The 15,594-nt window shown below is 41.4% G+C and overlaps 1 long non-coding RNA gene across 11 annotated transcripts in view; it reads left to right on the forward strand.

Moving 5' to 3' along the window:
• Positions 1 to 13,941, forward strand: part of LOC112962363 — a 107,710-nt gene extending 93,769 nt beyond the window's left edge. For 9 of the 11 annotated variants that reach the window (XR_003252265.1, XR_003252275.1, XR_003252266.1 and 6 more), the window contains 3 exons: positions 12,680 to 12,735; positions 13,675 to 13,762; positions 13,894 to 13,941. This is a non-coding gene — a long non-coding RNA (uncharacterized LOC112962363). Of the gene's footprint in view, positions 1 to 856; positions 1,903 to 2,978; positions 3,559 to 12,679; positions 12,736 to 13,674; positions 13,763 to 13,893 lie in introns of those variants that run through there. The other 2 variants (XR_003252274.1, XR_003252273.1) reach the window with 2 other exon arrangements.
• Positions 13,942 to 15,594: the final 1,653 nt, after the last annotated feature.

Consider the following 15,594-nt stretch of genomic DNA (forward strand, 5'->3'; position numbering starts at 1 on the left):
ATAAGTGGTTAGCTGAGACCATTTCATGTGTAGTTTATGAAGTAGCAAAAAACAGTCAGTGGATATTATTTGGATAATAATATGAGGATGGCAGAAGAGCAGACTATTTGGAGTCAAGATCCATCGTGAATACTGAGGAGTAGAATTTTGTGAATTTTGTCCTTAGAATTAAATTACCTCGCATAATGCAGTTAAAATGCAAATATTTAGCTCTTAGGGAAGGATCTGATAAGAATACACATTTGAATTTTATTGTATTCTAATAGCTTTCTCATTTGATTTGCAGAAAATAATTGTACTCCACCCTGCCAGTACATATACAAGGAAGTAGTAGCTTTAATGAATACAATGAGAAATGCCCTTAGTGACCTTGTTTTGCAGTCTTGTTTAAAAATATAAAAGATTGTTGTATTATAACAGATTAATGTCCACAGAGCTCTCAACCTTTTCCTTCTAAATTCTACTAGCTTAGTGCAAAATATACACTTGGTTTCAGTTTAGTCATGCAGGACTAAAAATCATCAGCAAGGGTCCCCCTACAGCAACTCCATATTTATTATCACTCTTTTATTGCCTTTGACCTCAGCCAAACACAGCTGGATGAAGTTTAGCCCTGAGTTATTAAACAGAACATACAGAATGAATAAGTAAGGTCCATTGTTCTCATTTTTTCAGGGTAACCATTTTTTGTGACTTAATGCCTTTAAGGACCAACTTCAAAAGCCATTATTTCTGTAAATATTCAACTCCTAAGTAATTTTCAAACAAAGGCTGGCAGTAAAGTATACTGAAACAGAAAAATACCTTCTAGCTGGCACTCAGGCTCCAAAGGGTAACAGTCTCCCTTTTCTTTTAGATACAGGTTTGGTGTCCAAAATAATGGAGCATTGTTGCTTCTTCTTAGCTACTGCACAGGACCATCACCTGAAGGAAAAAAGATCAGGAAGTGAAATCAGCTCTATTACCCTACTAAGAAATTGCCCAGGTCCAAAGAGGTAGTCTCAAGGAATTGTGCCTTTCTTTCCTCTCTGACCTCCTCACCAAGCCAAGGCAGTACATTCAAAACAGTGGCAACTCATATTTTATACATCCTTGGCAGGTTAATTGAATTTTGCTCCTCTGCCCATCTTTGAAAGTCTGATTTTTCACTTTTATTTCTGGAAATGTTGGATATAAAAATTATACCTGTGGCAGTTTGCTGCTTAGGTGGCTAGAATGCCTGACTGGAGAATAAGAAGCTTGAAAATGTCTTTGAAAGTCATGAATATCTGAGTTCTCATACATCTCTTCTGGCCTCATATATTCTTTTGCTTATAGAGGCTTTCAGGAAGGTAGTGGCCCTTCTCATGTATTGTCATCTGCCTCTGACCTATTTGATACACTCACTAAAGGATTTGATCTCAGCAAAGTACTGAGATATTGCTGCTGGAGGCAACAGATTTTTATGAGTTCTAAATTCAGGAGTTTTGTCACTAGGCATTGTACTAAACCAGAAAGCAGCTATTAAGCTTTCTATCTCTTAATGCAGTGTTTGAAGTCATATGCTGATATCCCTGGAATGGTGTCAGATTGAATGTCCTGGACCCTGAGCCGCTAGTCTATTTTATTGGACAGCTTCTCTGCAGCTATTAGTGTTCCATGTACTATAGTTGGTGTTCTGCATCTCACTGCCTACCTTGGGCTATTTGCTCCTAGCATTTTTGTGTTTGTGACCTAATGGTTTATTTTAGTTCCACTTGCTCCACTGTAGTGATCTCTGGCTTTTCAAAGGGGTTGGAAAACTATTTATCTCTTAAAAGAAAACTGTCTGACCGACTAATACCTCATTGCTTTTCTGCTGAACTTTTGCTGAATTGACTTATTTGATAAAGATTAGAAATCTGAAGCATTACAGGAGAGACTGATAACCATGCGTGTATGTGGTAATATATATATATTGCCTTAACCTCTGAATTATAAAACTCTCATGCATCTTTTCCTTAAATAAGTCTTAATGTCTTTATTGTTTATGACAGGCTTTGAAGTTTAGGGGGAGGGGGCCCTTGGGCTAGAGATGTGTCTTCTCTTGCTCCCATGAAATTCCAAAGAAGTTTAGCAGAGATATAAGCTGCTAGAAATCACCATTTCCTGCTTCATACTTATGTTCTTCAGAGAAATGTTGAGGGCCTGCACATAATAAGTGCACATAAACATTTTAAATAGCTAGGGTTCAAAAATACCACCGAAGGAAAAACAGCAGCAGCAGCAGCCTGGAAAACACAGGCAGACAGCCTCAGAAAGATAACTAGAAACAGATCAGGTTACTAAAATCTTTTTTATGCCCCTCAGAAGACCAACTGAAAGGATTCAGCATTGGTCATAGCAGTCCATTCCCTTCCATTAGGATAATTAATTTCCTTTGTTGCCAAATGTATAGGACAATGAATATCTGCAATATTTTATGGATAATATGGGTGTGATCCTGTCTGCCTGAATCTTGCATTCATGGTGACCTACAGCCCAGCTGAGTTTTAGACAGTAATCCAGTCTGCCTGGTTCAAAGGATTGCCTAACCTCTGAAGCACCTAAATTCATCAGGTGCCCTCCTTTTTCCTGTGATGGCTCCCTTGGCACTTAATTGTGTCTGCCCATAAGCGCTCTGACTTGCACACCACAGTGATGGAAGTCCACCTTCCTCCTTACGCTCTGTTGTGATCCAGGTGTAAGTGGAGACAGGCACACAAAATCTTCCTATGACCCCAGAGAAAGCCTGAAGGACATGAAATATGGTCAGCAGTATAACAAATCTCACCAGAGGAAGTGGTTGATGTCCAGTTGTTTGTAAAATGGCCTAACCTATTATTCTGAGCATTTAGGATGGAAGTCTGAGAGTGTGGGATTTAGCCCCTGTTCTGTCAAGGGGGAATTTTATCCATATCTCTTCTAAGAGTGTCCTGGCTACTAGTATAAAAGTAAGATCACTTTTGTGTGTTTTCCAGCTGACTGCAGGACTCCTATGTGTCTGCCTTCATGGTAGCTGAACTTGTAGAGAAGGGGTGAAAATGCTCTTACACAGGATCCCTGCAACAACCAGTTGGGAGTATACTGCCCTCAGGCATGGGAGATCACCTCCAAGCAGAGCAGAAGCCAGAGAAAAGACCTCCCCCTTCCTGAGTGACTGCTTTACACTGGCCTGTTTTGTAAGGGGCAAGTGACACCTCCTCTGCTCCTTCAACTGCCCCTCTTTGGAAGAGGACTAGGCAGCTGGATGGAGACACATGCCTCATTTCACTTTGGGGATGCTATTCTGCCTGCCAAGATGGAGTTGAATCAAAAGGAACTATAAGTAATGTCAAGTAGGAAGTGAAACAATGGCAAGGAGATAAGTCATCTTTGGGTAAACAAAGTCAGAAAGGTAAAGAGAACAGTGGCTGAGCAATTGGCTGGGGAAATACTAATTCGAGGTGCCAAGCAGTGTTGTACAGGCTTCTTGCTAAGGCTGAGGATCAAAACAAAACATTTAAAAATTAAAACTTCCACTTTAGAAAGGCTGGTGAAGAGCAAGGGAGAAGAAAAGCTTGGGAGGGAGGCCAGCTTGTTAAGCAGAGATGACTGAAACACAGGTCTCAGGGAATGGGCCGTCAGCTAGGCTTTCCCAAGGGGTGCAAGGAATAGTAAACTGAATGTGAGGACCAAGCTTGTACGGCTTTTTGTTCCTGCTCACGGTGTGCCTGTGGAAGAATTACTAATGAATTCCTCTGTAAGAAGCTGCATTGTTTAAATTATCAACTTCTTGTCTCCTCTATAGGCAGTATTTTCTGAAAGGGGGCAAGGAGCCCATGGTGCAGAGAGATGCAATAGCCTGGCTCTGCCTGGGTCACTTTTGAAAGGGGGTGCTGGTTAGTTGGGATCCTGGGCTCATGTCTAGAGGGACTGGGGGAGTCCCAGTTGGCTTGTGAGCTGGTGAGGGACTGTGCAGGTTGTCCTGGCCACTCACCGGCATGGGTGGAGGCCCAGGAATGGCACATGAGAGTCTGGGGAGGTCTCCAGATTTGGGTGCTGGAGGAGGAGCTCTAATTCACAGACTTTCTCCATGTGCTAGGCTGCTGCTGGTCTGGGAGGGCAAGAGGAAAATTTCTTGCATGTGGCAAATACAGCTGGCCCTGCCACATCAGACAGCTGGAAAAAAAGGAAGGTTTAATCAGAGATTGTAATGTCTTCATCCAGAGATCCAGTCTAAAGTGCTGGTTGCTGCACATAAAGTAAGGAAGCTCAGCCTGTCACATTTCAAAGGTGCACACAAAAGGAAGGAAAGGACACAGTTTGTCCTGAATTCAGGATACCAGGTGACATCCTTAGTCCTGTATATGAAGTGGTGGAGGTCTGTGCTGCAGGGCTGAAAAACCAGGATTGCAACTCTTATGGCAATGTATGTTGGGAATAAGAGATCGCTGCATGTAGTACAATTCATTCTACCTTTTAATTGAACAAAAAAACAAATGTAGGAAATTATATTATAAACCTCTTTGTCAACAGAAATATTACTCAGATTGCAAACATAGGGAAGTAAGAAGCTAGGAAATGTCAAAACATTTGCTTCCCCTGAAGCTGTAATCAACCCCTTGCATGCATGTCTTTTAGTTATATACAGCTTTTAGCTGAATAGCAGTGTGCTCTTTTTCCACAGGATTCAGGGCACAGAATAACCACTCTAACGCACAAGCAGTTGTTAACAAACAGGAATAACTTCTATGAAAAGAGCTAAGGTTAAAAATGCATTTCAGCAGAACTAGCTGGTCACTACCCCCAAAAAATCATTATTTGTCTCCAGATAAAATGTCTTCAAGAAACCCTGGGGATTTAAAAAAAAAAAAAAAGACTAGTTAAACAGAAAAATAAGACATAAATGTGTCCACATACACTTGTTGCTGAAATATGTATTGCTTTGCTAATAAAACTGACACTCTGTGATATTGCAGAAGTGATTAAGGACTGACAGTGTATTCTTCCAGTGGAAAAAGCTATATATAAAGGAAAAGGAAAACAGAAGGACTTTAGTTCATTTTGGCCCTATTCATAGTTTGTGTGATGAATGACTACAACCCCAGATGTTCCACTGAACTGTGAGCTATTTAAAACACCTTTAATGTTTTTCTTATTAGATGAGGCTCTTCCAAATTACCATAAAGCAGAGGTTTTTAACAGTTGTTCACAGGATATTTATTGTGGATTCATTGACCACATGTTGTGACCCCTTATTACTGGCTGCTGAAGTACTCTACCAGAAGCTAAGGTATATAAATACTATCCCAATACCATTTCTCCTGTCAACAATGCAAAAGTGATGTCAGCCATTGTCATTAGGTGGTAAGAGCTGTGGAGAGAGCCAAAGTGCGGTTCATGAGGCAGCCAGTATATTAATGTGGGATCCGCTCTAACAAAATAGTTGATATCTTCTGCCCGGGTCTGTATCATTAGATCCAAGAACAATTATTAGTTCCTAAGTCCTGGTACAACTACATATCAGGCTGAAACTTAGGCACACATGCTTTCTTATTCCTCCTTCTCCTCATCCTCCTTTTCTCTTTTCTTTCCCCTGCATCATCTCTTCTCCACGGAAAGGAAACTAGGGCCAGAGTGAGGCTGAAGAGCAGAGACAGCACGGTCAAGCAGCTTTCCTCAGGCAACACATTGCTACTGTGTGCCAGGGTGGCTTCCTTTAAAGGGAGAGAAGCACAGCCCTCCCTGGAAACGGTCCTTCAGCAGAAAATATCCTCTTCACAAAGCTGCAAATCTGACTTTTCCAAAGGGGAAAGCAAACCCTGTTTTCCATCAGGAGGATAGAGATGACAGATAGATCCCTGTAACTGGTCTGAAAAGATCTTTTCAAGAAGGAGAAAATGAACATGCAAAGACCCCTCTCAGCAAGGTGAAAAACTCCAAATCCCAAACACATTTTTTTTCAGAATTCTTTCCTCATAACATAATTTTCTTTTTGCTTTGTGTCTGTTGCCCAAATGATCCTTTTTCCTCAAACATGACATTTTCAGGAGATGGAAATCACATTTTCCAGTCAGCTTTGTTCCAGCCCTAGGTATAAGTGCTTTTGGCTGAGGATCTGGGGTCTTTTATCAGGTGATATCCTGGAGGCTTATGAAGTTGCTGTGCAGCCCAAGAAGAGCTCAGCTGTGCTAGAGGACTGGAAAAAGATCCAGCAATTTAATAATCTCACCAGCTGACAGCTTGGAGAATGAAAAAATGAGCGACCAGTAGATAGGCTGCTGTGAGAGTCCCTGGGTCAGGATCTCTGGCCTGACATCGTCCAGTGGCCTTTGCTGAGCTGACTGATAATGGCCATAGTACTGCATCCCGGGCCTTACTGTGGTGCCCTCTTCCTTGGGACACGCTGATTTTAATCTGGCTTTCCACTACATTATCTCACTCTAGCATGCAGAAAACAAGTCACTTTTGTTGGATTAGCAGGCTGTAATGGCTCAGTGCACGGTAGGACAAATGCCAGAGGCACAGGAATGCCCATGCATCCAGGGCTGGGAGGGGAGAGCAGGTTGTTGTTAGACTGGCATAAACCACCACTAATGTGCAGTCGGACATAATGGCTGAAATGGTTTGCTGCATCCTAAGGGGCAGTCCTGCTCCTCCTTGCCCCCCTCCTCTCTTCTTCACACTTCTCTCTTTCCTCTTGTCTTCTCCCTGCTGCTATGGCTGTGCCACCAAATCTCCTTCCTACTCCTCAGGTTTAGCTCTTGCTAACCCTGTTTGAGACAGTTCAACTCACTAATCTGGCAGAAAACTATGTACTTTTTTTTTGCTGGGTTAGATTTCTGCTGGGGTTAGTGAGTTGTTTTGGCTCAGTGGAGGATCGGACAGGCAGCAGAATGAGTACTGGAGAGCAGTAGGTGCACGCCATCAAGAGAAGAGGAGACGAAAGCTGGCTGGGACCACCCCTGTTCAGTGGCGGTGAGCTTTGTAGAGCACCATGGTCTGTCCCTTCAGACCACATTCTGAGTAAAAATGTTGAGAATTCCAGCCCCTGTGGTGCAAAGTTATTTGAGGCTGAATTTCTCCCTAGGTTTGTTTCCTCAGTGAGAGCTTCGTATAAAATAGGTCTTCAAACAAACCCTTGCATGGTCCTGATCCTTCCTAGGTCAGTGAAACTACCCTGAAGTGCACCACCAGCTCTAAATATAACATGGATATCTTAAAAGTAACTTTTGTTTTATAACCACAGGAAAATTGCTGTAAGTCTTATATTCCCTTGAAGAAGATGGATAGTTAACTTTATTTGTTTTAAGATCTTCCAAGTTATTTGTTAATTTTTTAAAAAAATTTTCACACTTCTAAACATATATTATAAAAACTAAACCTAGACGCTGGCAGAGACTTAGCCCAAGACCCCAAATGATAGCCATGGCAGGGGTAAAGGCTCTGACCGCTTTTAGGGTTAGGGTTAGGAAAAAGATAAAACTTTGTGATATAGCTGTGGTGGGCTAGTAAAGTGGCTGCCAAGGGAAGGTTTGGGCAAAATAAAGAATTCTTCCCCAAGAGCTTTTCCTATCTGGGCCATCACGTGGGATCTTGGGCTAATGCTCAGCCTTCCCCCAGGGCTAGGGTTAGGGCAAGGGGGCTGTTGGAGCATGGCTGCAAAGGAGCTGCCTATGGAAGGTCTGGGCAACAAGATGTATTCTCCCTCAAGAATTTTTCATTTTGGCTGTGGCAAGGTTTGGCTGGGGTAAAGACTGGGGACGCTTGCAGAATTAGGCTTAGAAGAGTGACAAAGCATACAGGTCTGGTTAGAGAAGGTCTGCAAAGGGGCGGCCAAGAGAATGTTTGGACAATGAAAATAATTTTCCCTTGACAAGCTGTTCATCTTGACTATGGCTGGGGGTCCTTTGGCAAGGCACACACCTATGGTTAGGGTAAATAAGGGCTGGGGTAGTAGAGTGACAAACCCTTGGGGTCCAGTTGGAGTGAGGTTGCACAGAGGCTGTTAAGGGCTCTGTTACGGCTGTTAAGGGGGGGCTGCAAAAAGAATTTTCTCTCGAGACCTTTTTCATCTAGGACATGTCTGGCCTTTGTTGTCTCATTTCCTTAGGGCTTTCATTTGTAGGACTTTGTTTTTTTCCATTAAAACACTTGCTGAGATCTATGAAGTGCAGATCTGTCATGATGTCTTGATATGTGTAAAAAGAAAATAAAAATTCAAACCATTCTGTTGCAAATGGTCTCCAGTTGGAAAATAAAGGTTGAAAATAAATGTCCTGTAATGTTATGGAATATAGACAGTGTATTAAAGAGTTCCCATAGAATTTGAAATGAAGTGTGTAAGTGGTAAGGAAACATAGGAATCTAGTGTATGGGGAGGAGTGAAAAAACTTCCTAATGATCTATAAGACAGGAATGGCAGGAGTAAGAATCTTTGATTACAATTTTGAACAGAGTATGCAATTTAAAAGAAAAGCAGTGACTTTATGGGAGTCACTTCCAAATACGCATAACATACTGGTGGTGATTCAGGAAAAAATCCCTCAGTTTTAATCTGAAACCCAGCAGATGGATGAAGGCTCAAAAAAGCACCCATCCTAGGTCAAAGTGGGAAACCAAACACATAAGTAATAGGAATGGTGATTCCTTGCCACAGCTGTAAAATCCCCATGCCTAAAAATAGAAAAGGGACTTGCCGAGAATTTAGATTTTCCTAGGGTTTCAGAACTTCAAGTTTCAAATTCTCAGCAATCCAGATTTTGTGTTGTGGCCCCAGCTAGGCTGGCTGGTTGTTTCACTGAATTTGCAGTGCATCATGTGGAAAGTGCCAAATAACTGTTATTAACAGTGCCACGTCTGGTATATTTTTGTGGGGAGGATAACACTAGCAAGTACCTCAAGAGATCGGTTAGTTCTTCCCTTTGTGTTGAAACATTCAGCCCATCCCTCTCAGGGGCTTCAAAAGCATCAGGGTATTTTCATAGCATAGCTGAGGTAGCAACCATGTGTATCATATGGCTGTAACAGGGCTACACACCTTCTGTAAATGTATCCCGGATCGAATCTCTCCCTGTCAACATACTGTAATAATGATGAAATGACGGTTATTTCTATCATTCCTGCTTGATAATAGGATCTCTCCTATGTCTACAAGTCACAGCCTCCATTTTGACTGGGAGAATCATTTGCCTTCTCTGCTCCTCCACCTCAAGAGAGGGCAGAAATCGAAAGGGGGAACCCTGCTCGGCTAAACACAGAGATGATCACCGGCTCACGGGGAAGCCCCTGTGTACAGGGAGGTGGCCACCCGGATGACAAACCAGCACCCCCAACAGTGATGGGCTATGGGCAAAAGACTTTGATCACGTGATGGTGCTCGTTAGAGTGGCACATGGCAAGATAGATTGGAAATTTTGACAGGGGAAAAGAAGTGTGTTTAGTAGTCTGTTAGGACAACTGGAAAGATAAAATTTTCAGAGAATAGTATTTGGGTAAAGGAGCATGGCAGTGTATGTGTATTGACCTCTGTATGATGGAGGGGGAGCCAGGAGCAAAAGGGCAAGGGCAGAGGAAGACCCCAGGACTCCTTAGAGAGTGCTGGCCTAGCTCAAGAGCAGTGGGGAAGCTGAGGCAACTATAGGAGTATACAAGGCCTGATTAAAACTGAGTGTTTTCTCTGAACTGCACTCCTGATCTTCAAGTGGTGAATTCAGCTAGTTTTATACCTCTTAACTGTGTCTTGTGTCTTTCATAGTTACCTAAAAGGTCATGCAAACGTGGTGCCCATTGACTTTTATACTTGGACTACAACTGAGGGACTAAGATCATAAAAATATTTTTTCTGGCTTACCTCTTAAGCAATACAGTATTGAGTTTCCTTCATAAAGGTGGAGGCCTCTGACCATCACTCTCCTTTGCTGTGGGTGCCATGTTACGTTCTCGTCTCCAGCCTGGGGTTGTGGCAAAGAAAGACTCTGGTTTTCCATTTCAGACCACCTGTGGATCTGGTTTAATGTTGTTATGCAGCTGACAGCAAGCAGGAAGCACTGTTCTTCAGGTCTAGTCTGCACCTAGTTGAAAGAAGTTCTGCTTCTCCAGCACTTACTTAGCACTTTGCTCTCAGCAATCCCAACCAAATCTCTAGTGTAATAAATAATTTCAAAACCTCTTCTTTGTCTTTCCCTCAGAGGAAAAATCACAAACAATACACATATATGCTCCTTCTGCTTGCTCAATAATTTTCCTATCCAATGAACAACTTCTTTTAAGGGCCAAATGGATTAAGTACTGCTTGTTTTTTTCTCCTGTGGGTCTAACTGACATAGTTTCTTCCTTTACATACGGCAGCTGATTGACGCATACCTAGGTTTAACAGGAATAGACTAGCATTAATGCTGAAAATAAACAAAAGAAACAATAAACTTGTTTATCAGCCCTAAAGACTGAAAGCCATTCACCATTCTTCATAGTATTTAGCCTTTACCAGGTCAAGCACTACTGATTTTGAATAGGGCAAACAATTTTCACTTGCACAGTAGGTGCTCTGAGCAACTCTGTCTAGCTTCCACTGCAATTAACATTGAAATAATGATGTGTAACGTGTTCGTCACAGAGGAAAGACATGCAGTAGATTTTCAGAAAGACATATCTGGTGTGGAAATGAATTATTTATGCAGTGTAACTTTGTAGAACTGGATAATAATTCTGTGTCAGCAAATGCTATCTCACCCACTCTTCTGTCCTCTGCCAAAATGATGAAAACCCTGAAATTAAATATTTTTAAAATCTAGAGCTTCAATTTATTTGGACATGCATGTCTTTTAATATGGTGAATTCAAAAAACTGACCTTGTCTGCACAATTTGATTTAAGCATGTATTCCACACACAGTATGTCTGGCTAATGACAGGTACCAATCTTTAGCATTAAGAAGTATACATGAATTCTATCGATAAAAATTCTTGAGTGATTTTGAAACTTGAAGTCTACCTACCCACATTTGATACTTTGTTAATAAATCATAGCATCTGCCCTTTGTGCTCCTCTGATATTCTTCCAATATGTTTGAACCCTGAGTAGCTAAGATGCGCTCACAAACACTGAACAGAAACAAACTCTAACAAAATTCAACTAATTTTGAATATGACAATTATTTTTGTGCCAGTTCTAATGTTCTTAGTACTACTTCTGAGGTTACGTAAGTGTGGCAAGTAGTCACATTTAAGAATATCCATTTTCTGGATTGCAGTTCCAGTTTTTAAATTCCTTATAAACCTTCCCAAAGAACAACTTTTCTTACCATATCTTGCCACTCAAAATTCACATTTAGTGATTCTGGCTATTACCACATTATTTTTCACCTTTACAGTACTACAGCAGAAACTTGCCACTTAGAAGTTCTGCTTAATGTATAGGCAATTAGATTGCTTTTACAGATACCTTACTAATACTAGTGGTGGCAAACATTACCTTTCTTGTTAAAGAAATAACCCTCTAAATTGATATTGATATTGCTATTTATATTGAGTAGAATAACAATAAAATATAATTTTGTGGTATCTAGAAAGTTCTCTAAATAAATAAAAAGAAGACGACTGAGCTTATGGAGCTGGGATGCTGAATGATAAATTCTGAAATCTTAAATGCAATTTTTTTGTATTTTCATTTGGTTTTATGGTAATCCAGGCTTGTGCCTCACCTTCACACTCATATGCTTGTCCTATATCTGGCACTCACAGCTGCTCATGTGCATTCTCTTGTGTGTGCTGTTATTATTTAGACCTATTGAACATGTGTGATGAGGGAAAAGTTCACAGAATATTTTTTATGTGTGCATTTGAGTCACATGATGTGTGTGTGTGTGTGTGTTTATGCATGCATGTGTGTCTGGAGATGGTTTTCATGTGCTACATGCAGACCATGCATGTATACATGTAATTTAATGTAATGCATATCCACTCTTTGCTTCATTCTTTTTCAGAAAAGGGGTTTGGGCATGTTCTGTTTAGAGTAGGCTCATCTGGCATTAATTCTCTGTGGCTAATGCTCTTCAGTGTCTTATTTAAATTCATGCCAATTGCTGTGTATTTGAAGCTGAAGGCTTCTCTTACATAATAATGCACAGCGCAGCCCCACAACATGCCTCCACGATGCCGCTTTTCCCTGGGCGCCCCGAGCCAGCCGTCCCTGTTCCCAGCGGGAGCAGCGACAGCACGCTTTCCTTACATTCCCACTTGCTTTCATGTATTCTGAGAAGGAGATCTAGGGCAGGGGAAAAGCAGGGGCAAAATGAAAGTATGATACACAGCCCTGGACACAGTGAGAGGGGTTAAGGCAGCACTGAGCACCTTCGTTTTGTGAATCTCCTGGTTCTGTTCCGCATTCACAGGATCCCCCTTTTTCCCTGTGGGGGTAGCTGACGAGCCTGTGGCACCAAAGGCCTGATTTTAAATAAAGGCTTAAATTGTGTTTAAATTGTGTTTTGGTGTAAATTGTATTCATGGTAGAAGAAGCTGTAAGTGCAAAAAAAAAACAGGATACAATCGCATTTGTATCTTTAAATACTCCTTCTGATGGTAAAACCACTATTTAAACAGCTTTGAACTGTTTTCCTGTTGGTTTCCAAAGTTATCTCAAAGCATACCGTTTTTCTAAGGGACACCAAGGAAGGCTAAATACATTTTTTATTCTGTTTTTAGATCTATTCTACTGTGAGAGAAGAACCTGTCTGCTTTCAAATTGATACATCCAGCAAGTAGGTGGATTTTATACCAGTACTATTTGAACTTTACACAATTACCTGTCTTAAATTTTAGGGGATGTTTCCCCTCCTGAAATGTATTTAATGATATATTCCTTGCACATGCCTTGTTCCATAGCACACTGGGATATGTTCACTAGTACATTTTTAAATGCAATCTGCCAGACAACAGTTGTTTTCTATTAATCATCTTAGCTGAAATAATAGAAATACTTTAAATTGGGATTGCCAAGTGTTCCTTTAAAAGCCAAGCGCAAAATATCCTCTGTGCCCGTCTGTTCATTTTAGTGAAATAAAATGAAAGTATTGTGATGATTAGATACTGTGGGGCACCTTCCAGAAATGCTACTGTTACTGCAGAACATAATGAGGCATTTTATTTCCAGGAATTGCACAAATTAAAAGGAAACATAAGTCACCCAGGTGTGCTACATGACTCTGGCAATGTAACATAATGCTTGATGGTAGCTGAGGCAGAACTGCTCATTTACTGTAATACATTTTTTTAATTGCCTTTATTCAAGCTGTGTTCCTCCTATTAGTTTAAGACAGGGAAAAAAGGTGTAATTTTGGTTTTCCAGAATTTTAGGTCCTCATTATGACTCAACACCTTAATGACAACTGTAGGATTATAAGCTCTTTCAGGCAAAGCCACTTGAATTCAAAGAATTTAAAAGATTTTGTTGACAGCAGTAGTGTCACAGGATCTTTCAGAGAAATGAAAGGCCAAGAGTGAGATCCAACAGACCCATTCAAGGAATAGAGATTTTTTGCCTTGGATTTGGAAATGGGAAGCTACTAACAGTAAGGAAAATAATTAAAATTAATTTCATACTAATATTTTGTCCAGGATAAGTCTTTCTGGAGTAAGAATGCCCCCAGCCCTTTGGAATCTATGAATTTCTGATAGTAGCTCTTTGTATGCCCCAACAGCTGGCTGCCTCTTTTAGAGATGTCATGGATGCTGGAGATTTGGCTTAATCCCAGTTTGAAGTTTTCTGCCAAATCGAAGACTGAATAGGTATTGTGCTTCCTACCTTACTAAATGCTTGCTGAGATTATCCTCTGTCACTCGCTATGCTTATTATCACTGTATCCCTAAAGAACCATCCTCTCTGATGTGGTGCTTTCAGAAATGTTATTTTATTGTAGAAAAGATGGATTCCAAATGAAAAGGCACTTGCAGCAGAAATGACATTTCATCTCAAGAAGATAAAAGGAGCTGCCTGTGGCTAGGTCTGGATTGTGCTACTTTTCCTACACTCCCCTATTGATTTTTGAGCTTCAGGTTTTCCCTTGGCGTAAAATGGGAGGGGGAGAGGAGTGAGGGGAATGTGAATTCAAAGAGATTGTAATTGGAGAGAGAACAGAGACAGAGTGCAAGATGGAGATGAAGATCAGTGCTTGGGGGAGAAGATGATGTGTGGAGAGAATCGGTGGCCAGTGGGAAAGGAGAAAGTTGGGTTAAGGGTCAAATGGAAGGAAGGAAGATCAGGGCAAGCCATGAAAGACTTGCCCATGTTGTGGACATACAAGCGTGTCCTATCCTACTGAAGCAATGTCATGGGTAATCTTTCTTCTTGGCATTTAGGATAACAACAAAGTTTGGGATCAATGGGTCTCGGATTCTAGCAAAACTGGTTAGGCCTCCATCCCAAGCTAAGAAAAAAATTTTCCTCCTGCAGTTGCTCTTATCAGGCACACACTGCCCATAAGCCTTAGGAATGCTTTGCCCTTGTAATAGCTCTGAGTCAACATGCAAGGCAAAGGAATTTATATGAAGGAAAGAATGACAAAGAAATTCATGAATGCGGTAATAGGATATAATCTGAATAAAGCTAAACGTACTCAGCTGTTGGGCATCAGTTCATTCAACTCTACCCTGAGCCGCACATGCCCAAAAAACCATGCAGTGAAGCCCCCTCCTAGATCAGTGCAGCATGATCTTCAGACTGTCTCTGACCTCGTAGGAGGTGCTGGCTTCATTCCTCTGGAGGGGACCACTCTAGCCTGGGCTGCTGAACAGAGCAGGGGTAGAGCATCTTCTGTTCTATCATTATCCTTTTATTCTCTGCTAAGGAATTATCTCCTAGTGAGGAGCTCTTTCTGTGCTATGGTACAACTAGCAAAGAGCATTTGGGACCTATCGGAGGTATCTTGTCTTCTTAGCAATGAGGCAGTTCCCCCAGCCTTCTGCTGCCCCTTCCTTTCTGAAGTTCAACTCCATCCTCCCACTAAAGCTTACATCTGGCAGAGTTAGGGTGATTTAATAGTGCCATTGTTGGGGTTTCTGAGAAGGAAAGCCTGTTGAAAATCTGCTGAGACATATTTTTCTATTGAAAACATGTTGACGTTAGGGAAGCCAAATACTTTTTGCCAGCTAGGCCAGCTGAGTTGCTTGGCTTGTCTTGCTTAAGGACTCCCTGGTATGTCCAGCTTCTGAGGTTGACACATTCCTGACCTCTCTGAATTGATGGCTCCATAGGTACTTGCCTCACAAACTGTCTGGCTCCGCTGTAGCTGGCAGCCTGGATGATTAAGATTTTGTAGACATTTACTCCATTTTCCTGAAAACATTATTTGAAATTTCTTTTTGCAAAAACAGTTGACATTTCCACCACAAGAGGATTTTCCATTATTCTATCTACACAAAAGGTTCTTCTTTCAGAATGGGGCATTTCTGGCTGAATGAAGTTTCTACAGTTTCTCTTCCTCTCTGGCACATCAGGCATCGGGGATCTGTGTGCTTGGTCTTGGCACAGGCCTCCCTGCTGGTATGTAAAACTGTGGGGCTGGAGCAAGGGTGCTCAGTGCCTAAGTTTTGACAGGTCTACAGTTACAGTCAAAACACGA

This window comes from Apteryx rowi, unplaced genomic scaffold (assembly GCF_003343035.1).
Source record: "Apteryx rowi isolate R43461 unplaced genomic scaffold, aptRow1 scaffold_147, whole genome shotgun sequence".
Lineage (NCBI taxonomy): Eukaryota > Metazoa > Chordata > Aves > Apterygiformes > Apterygidae > Apteryx > Apteryx rowi.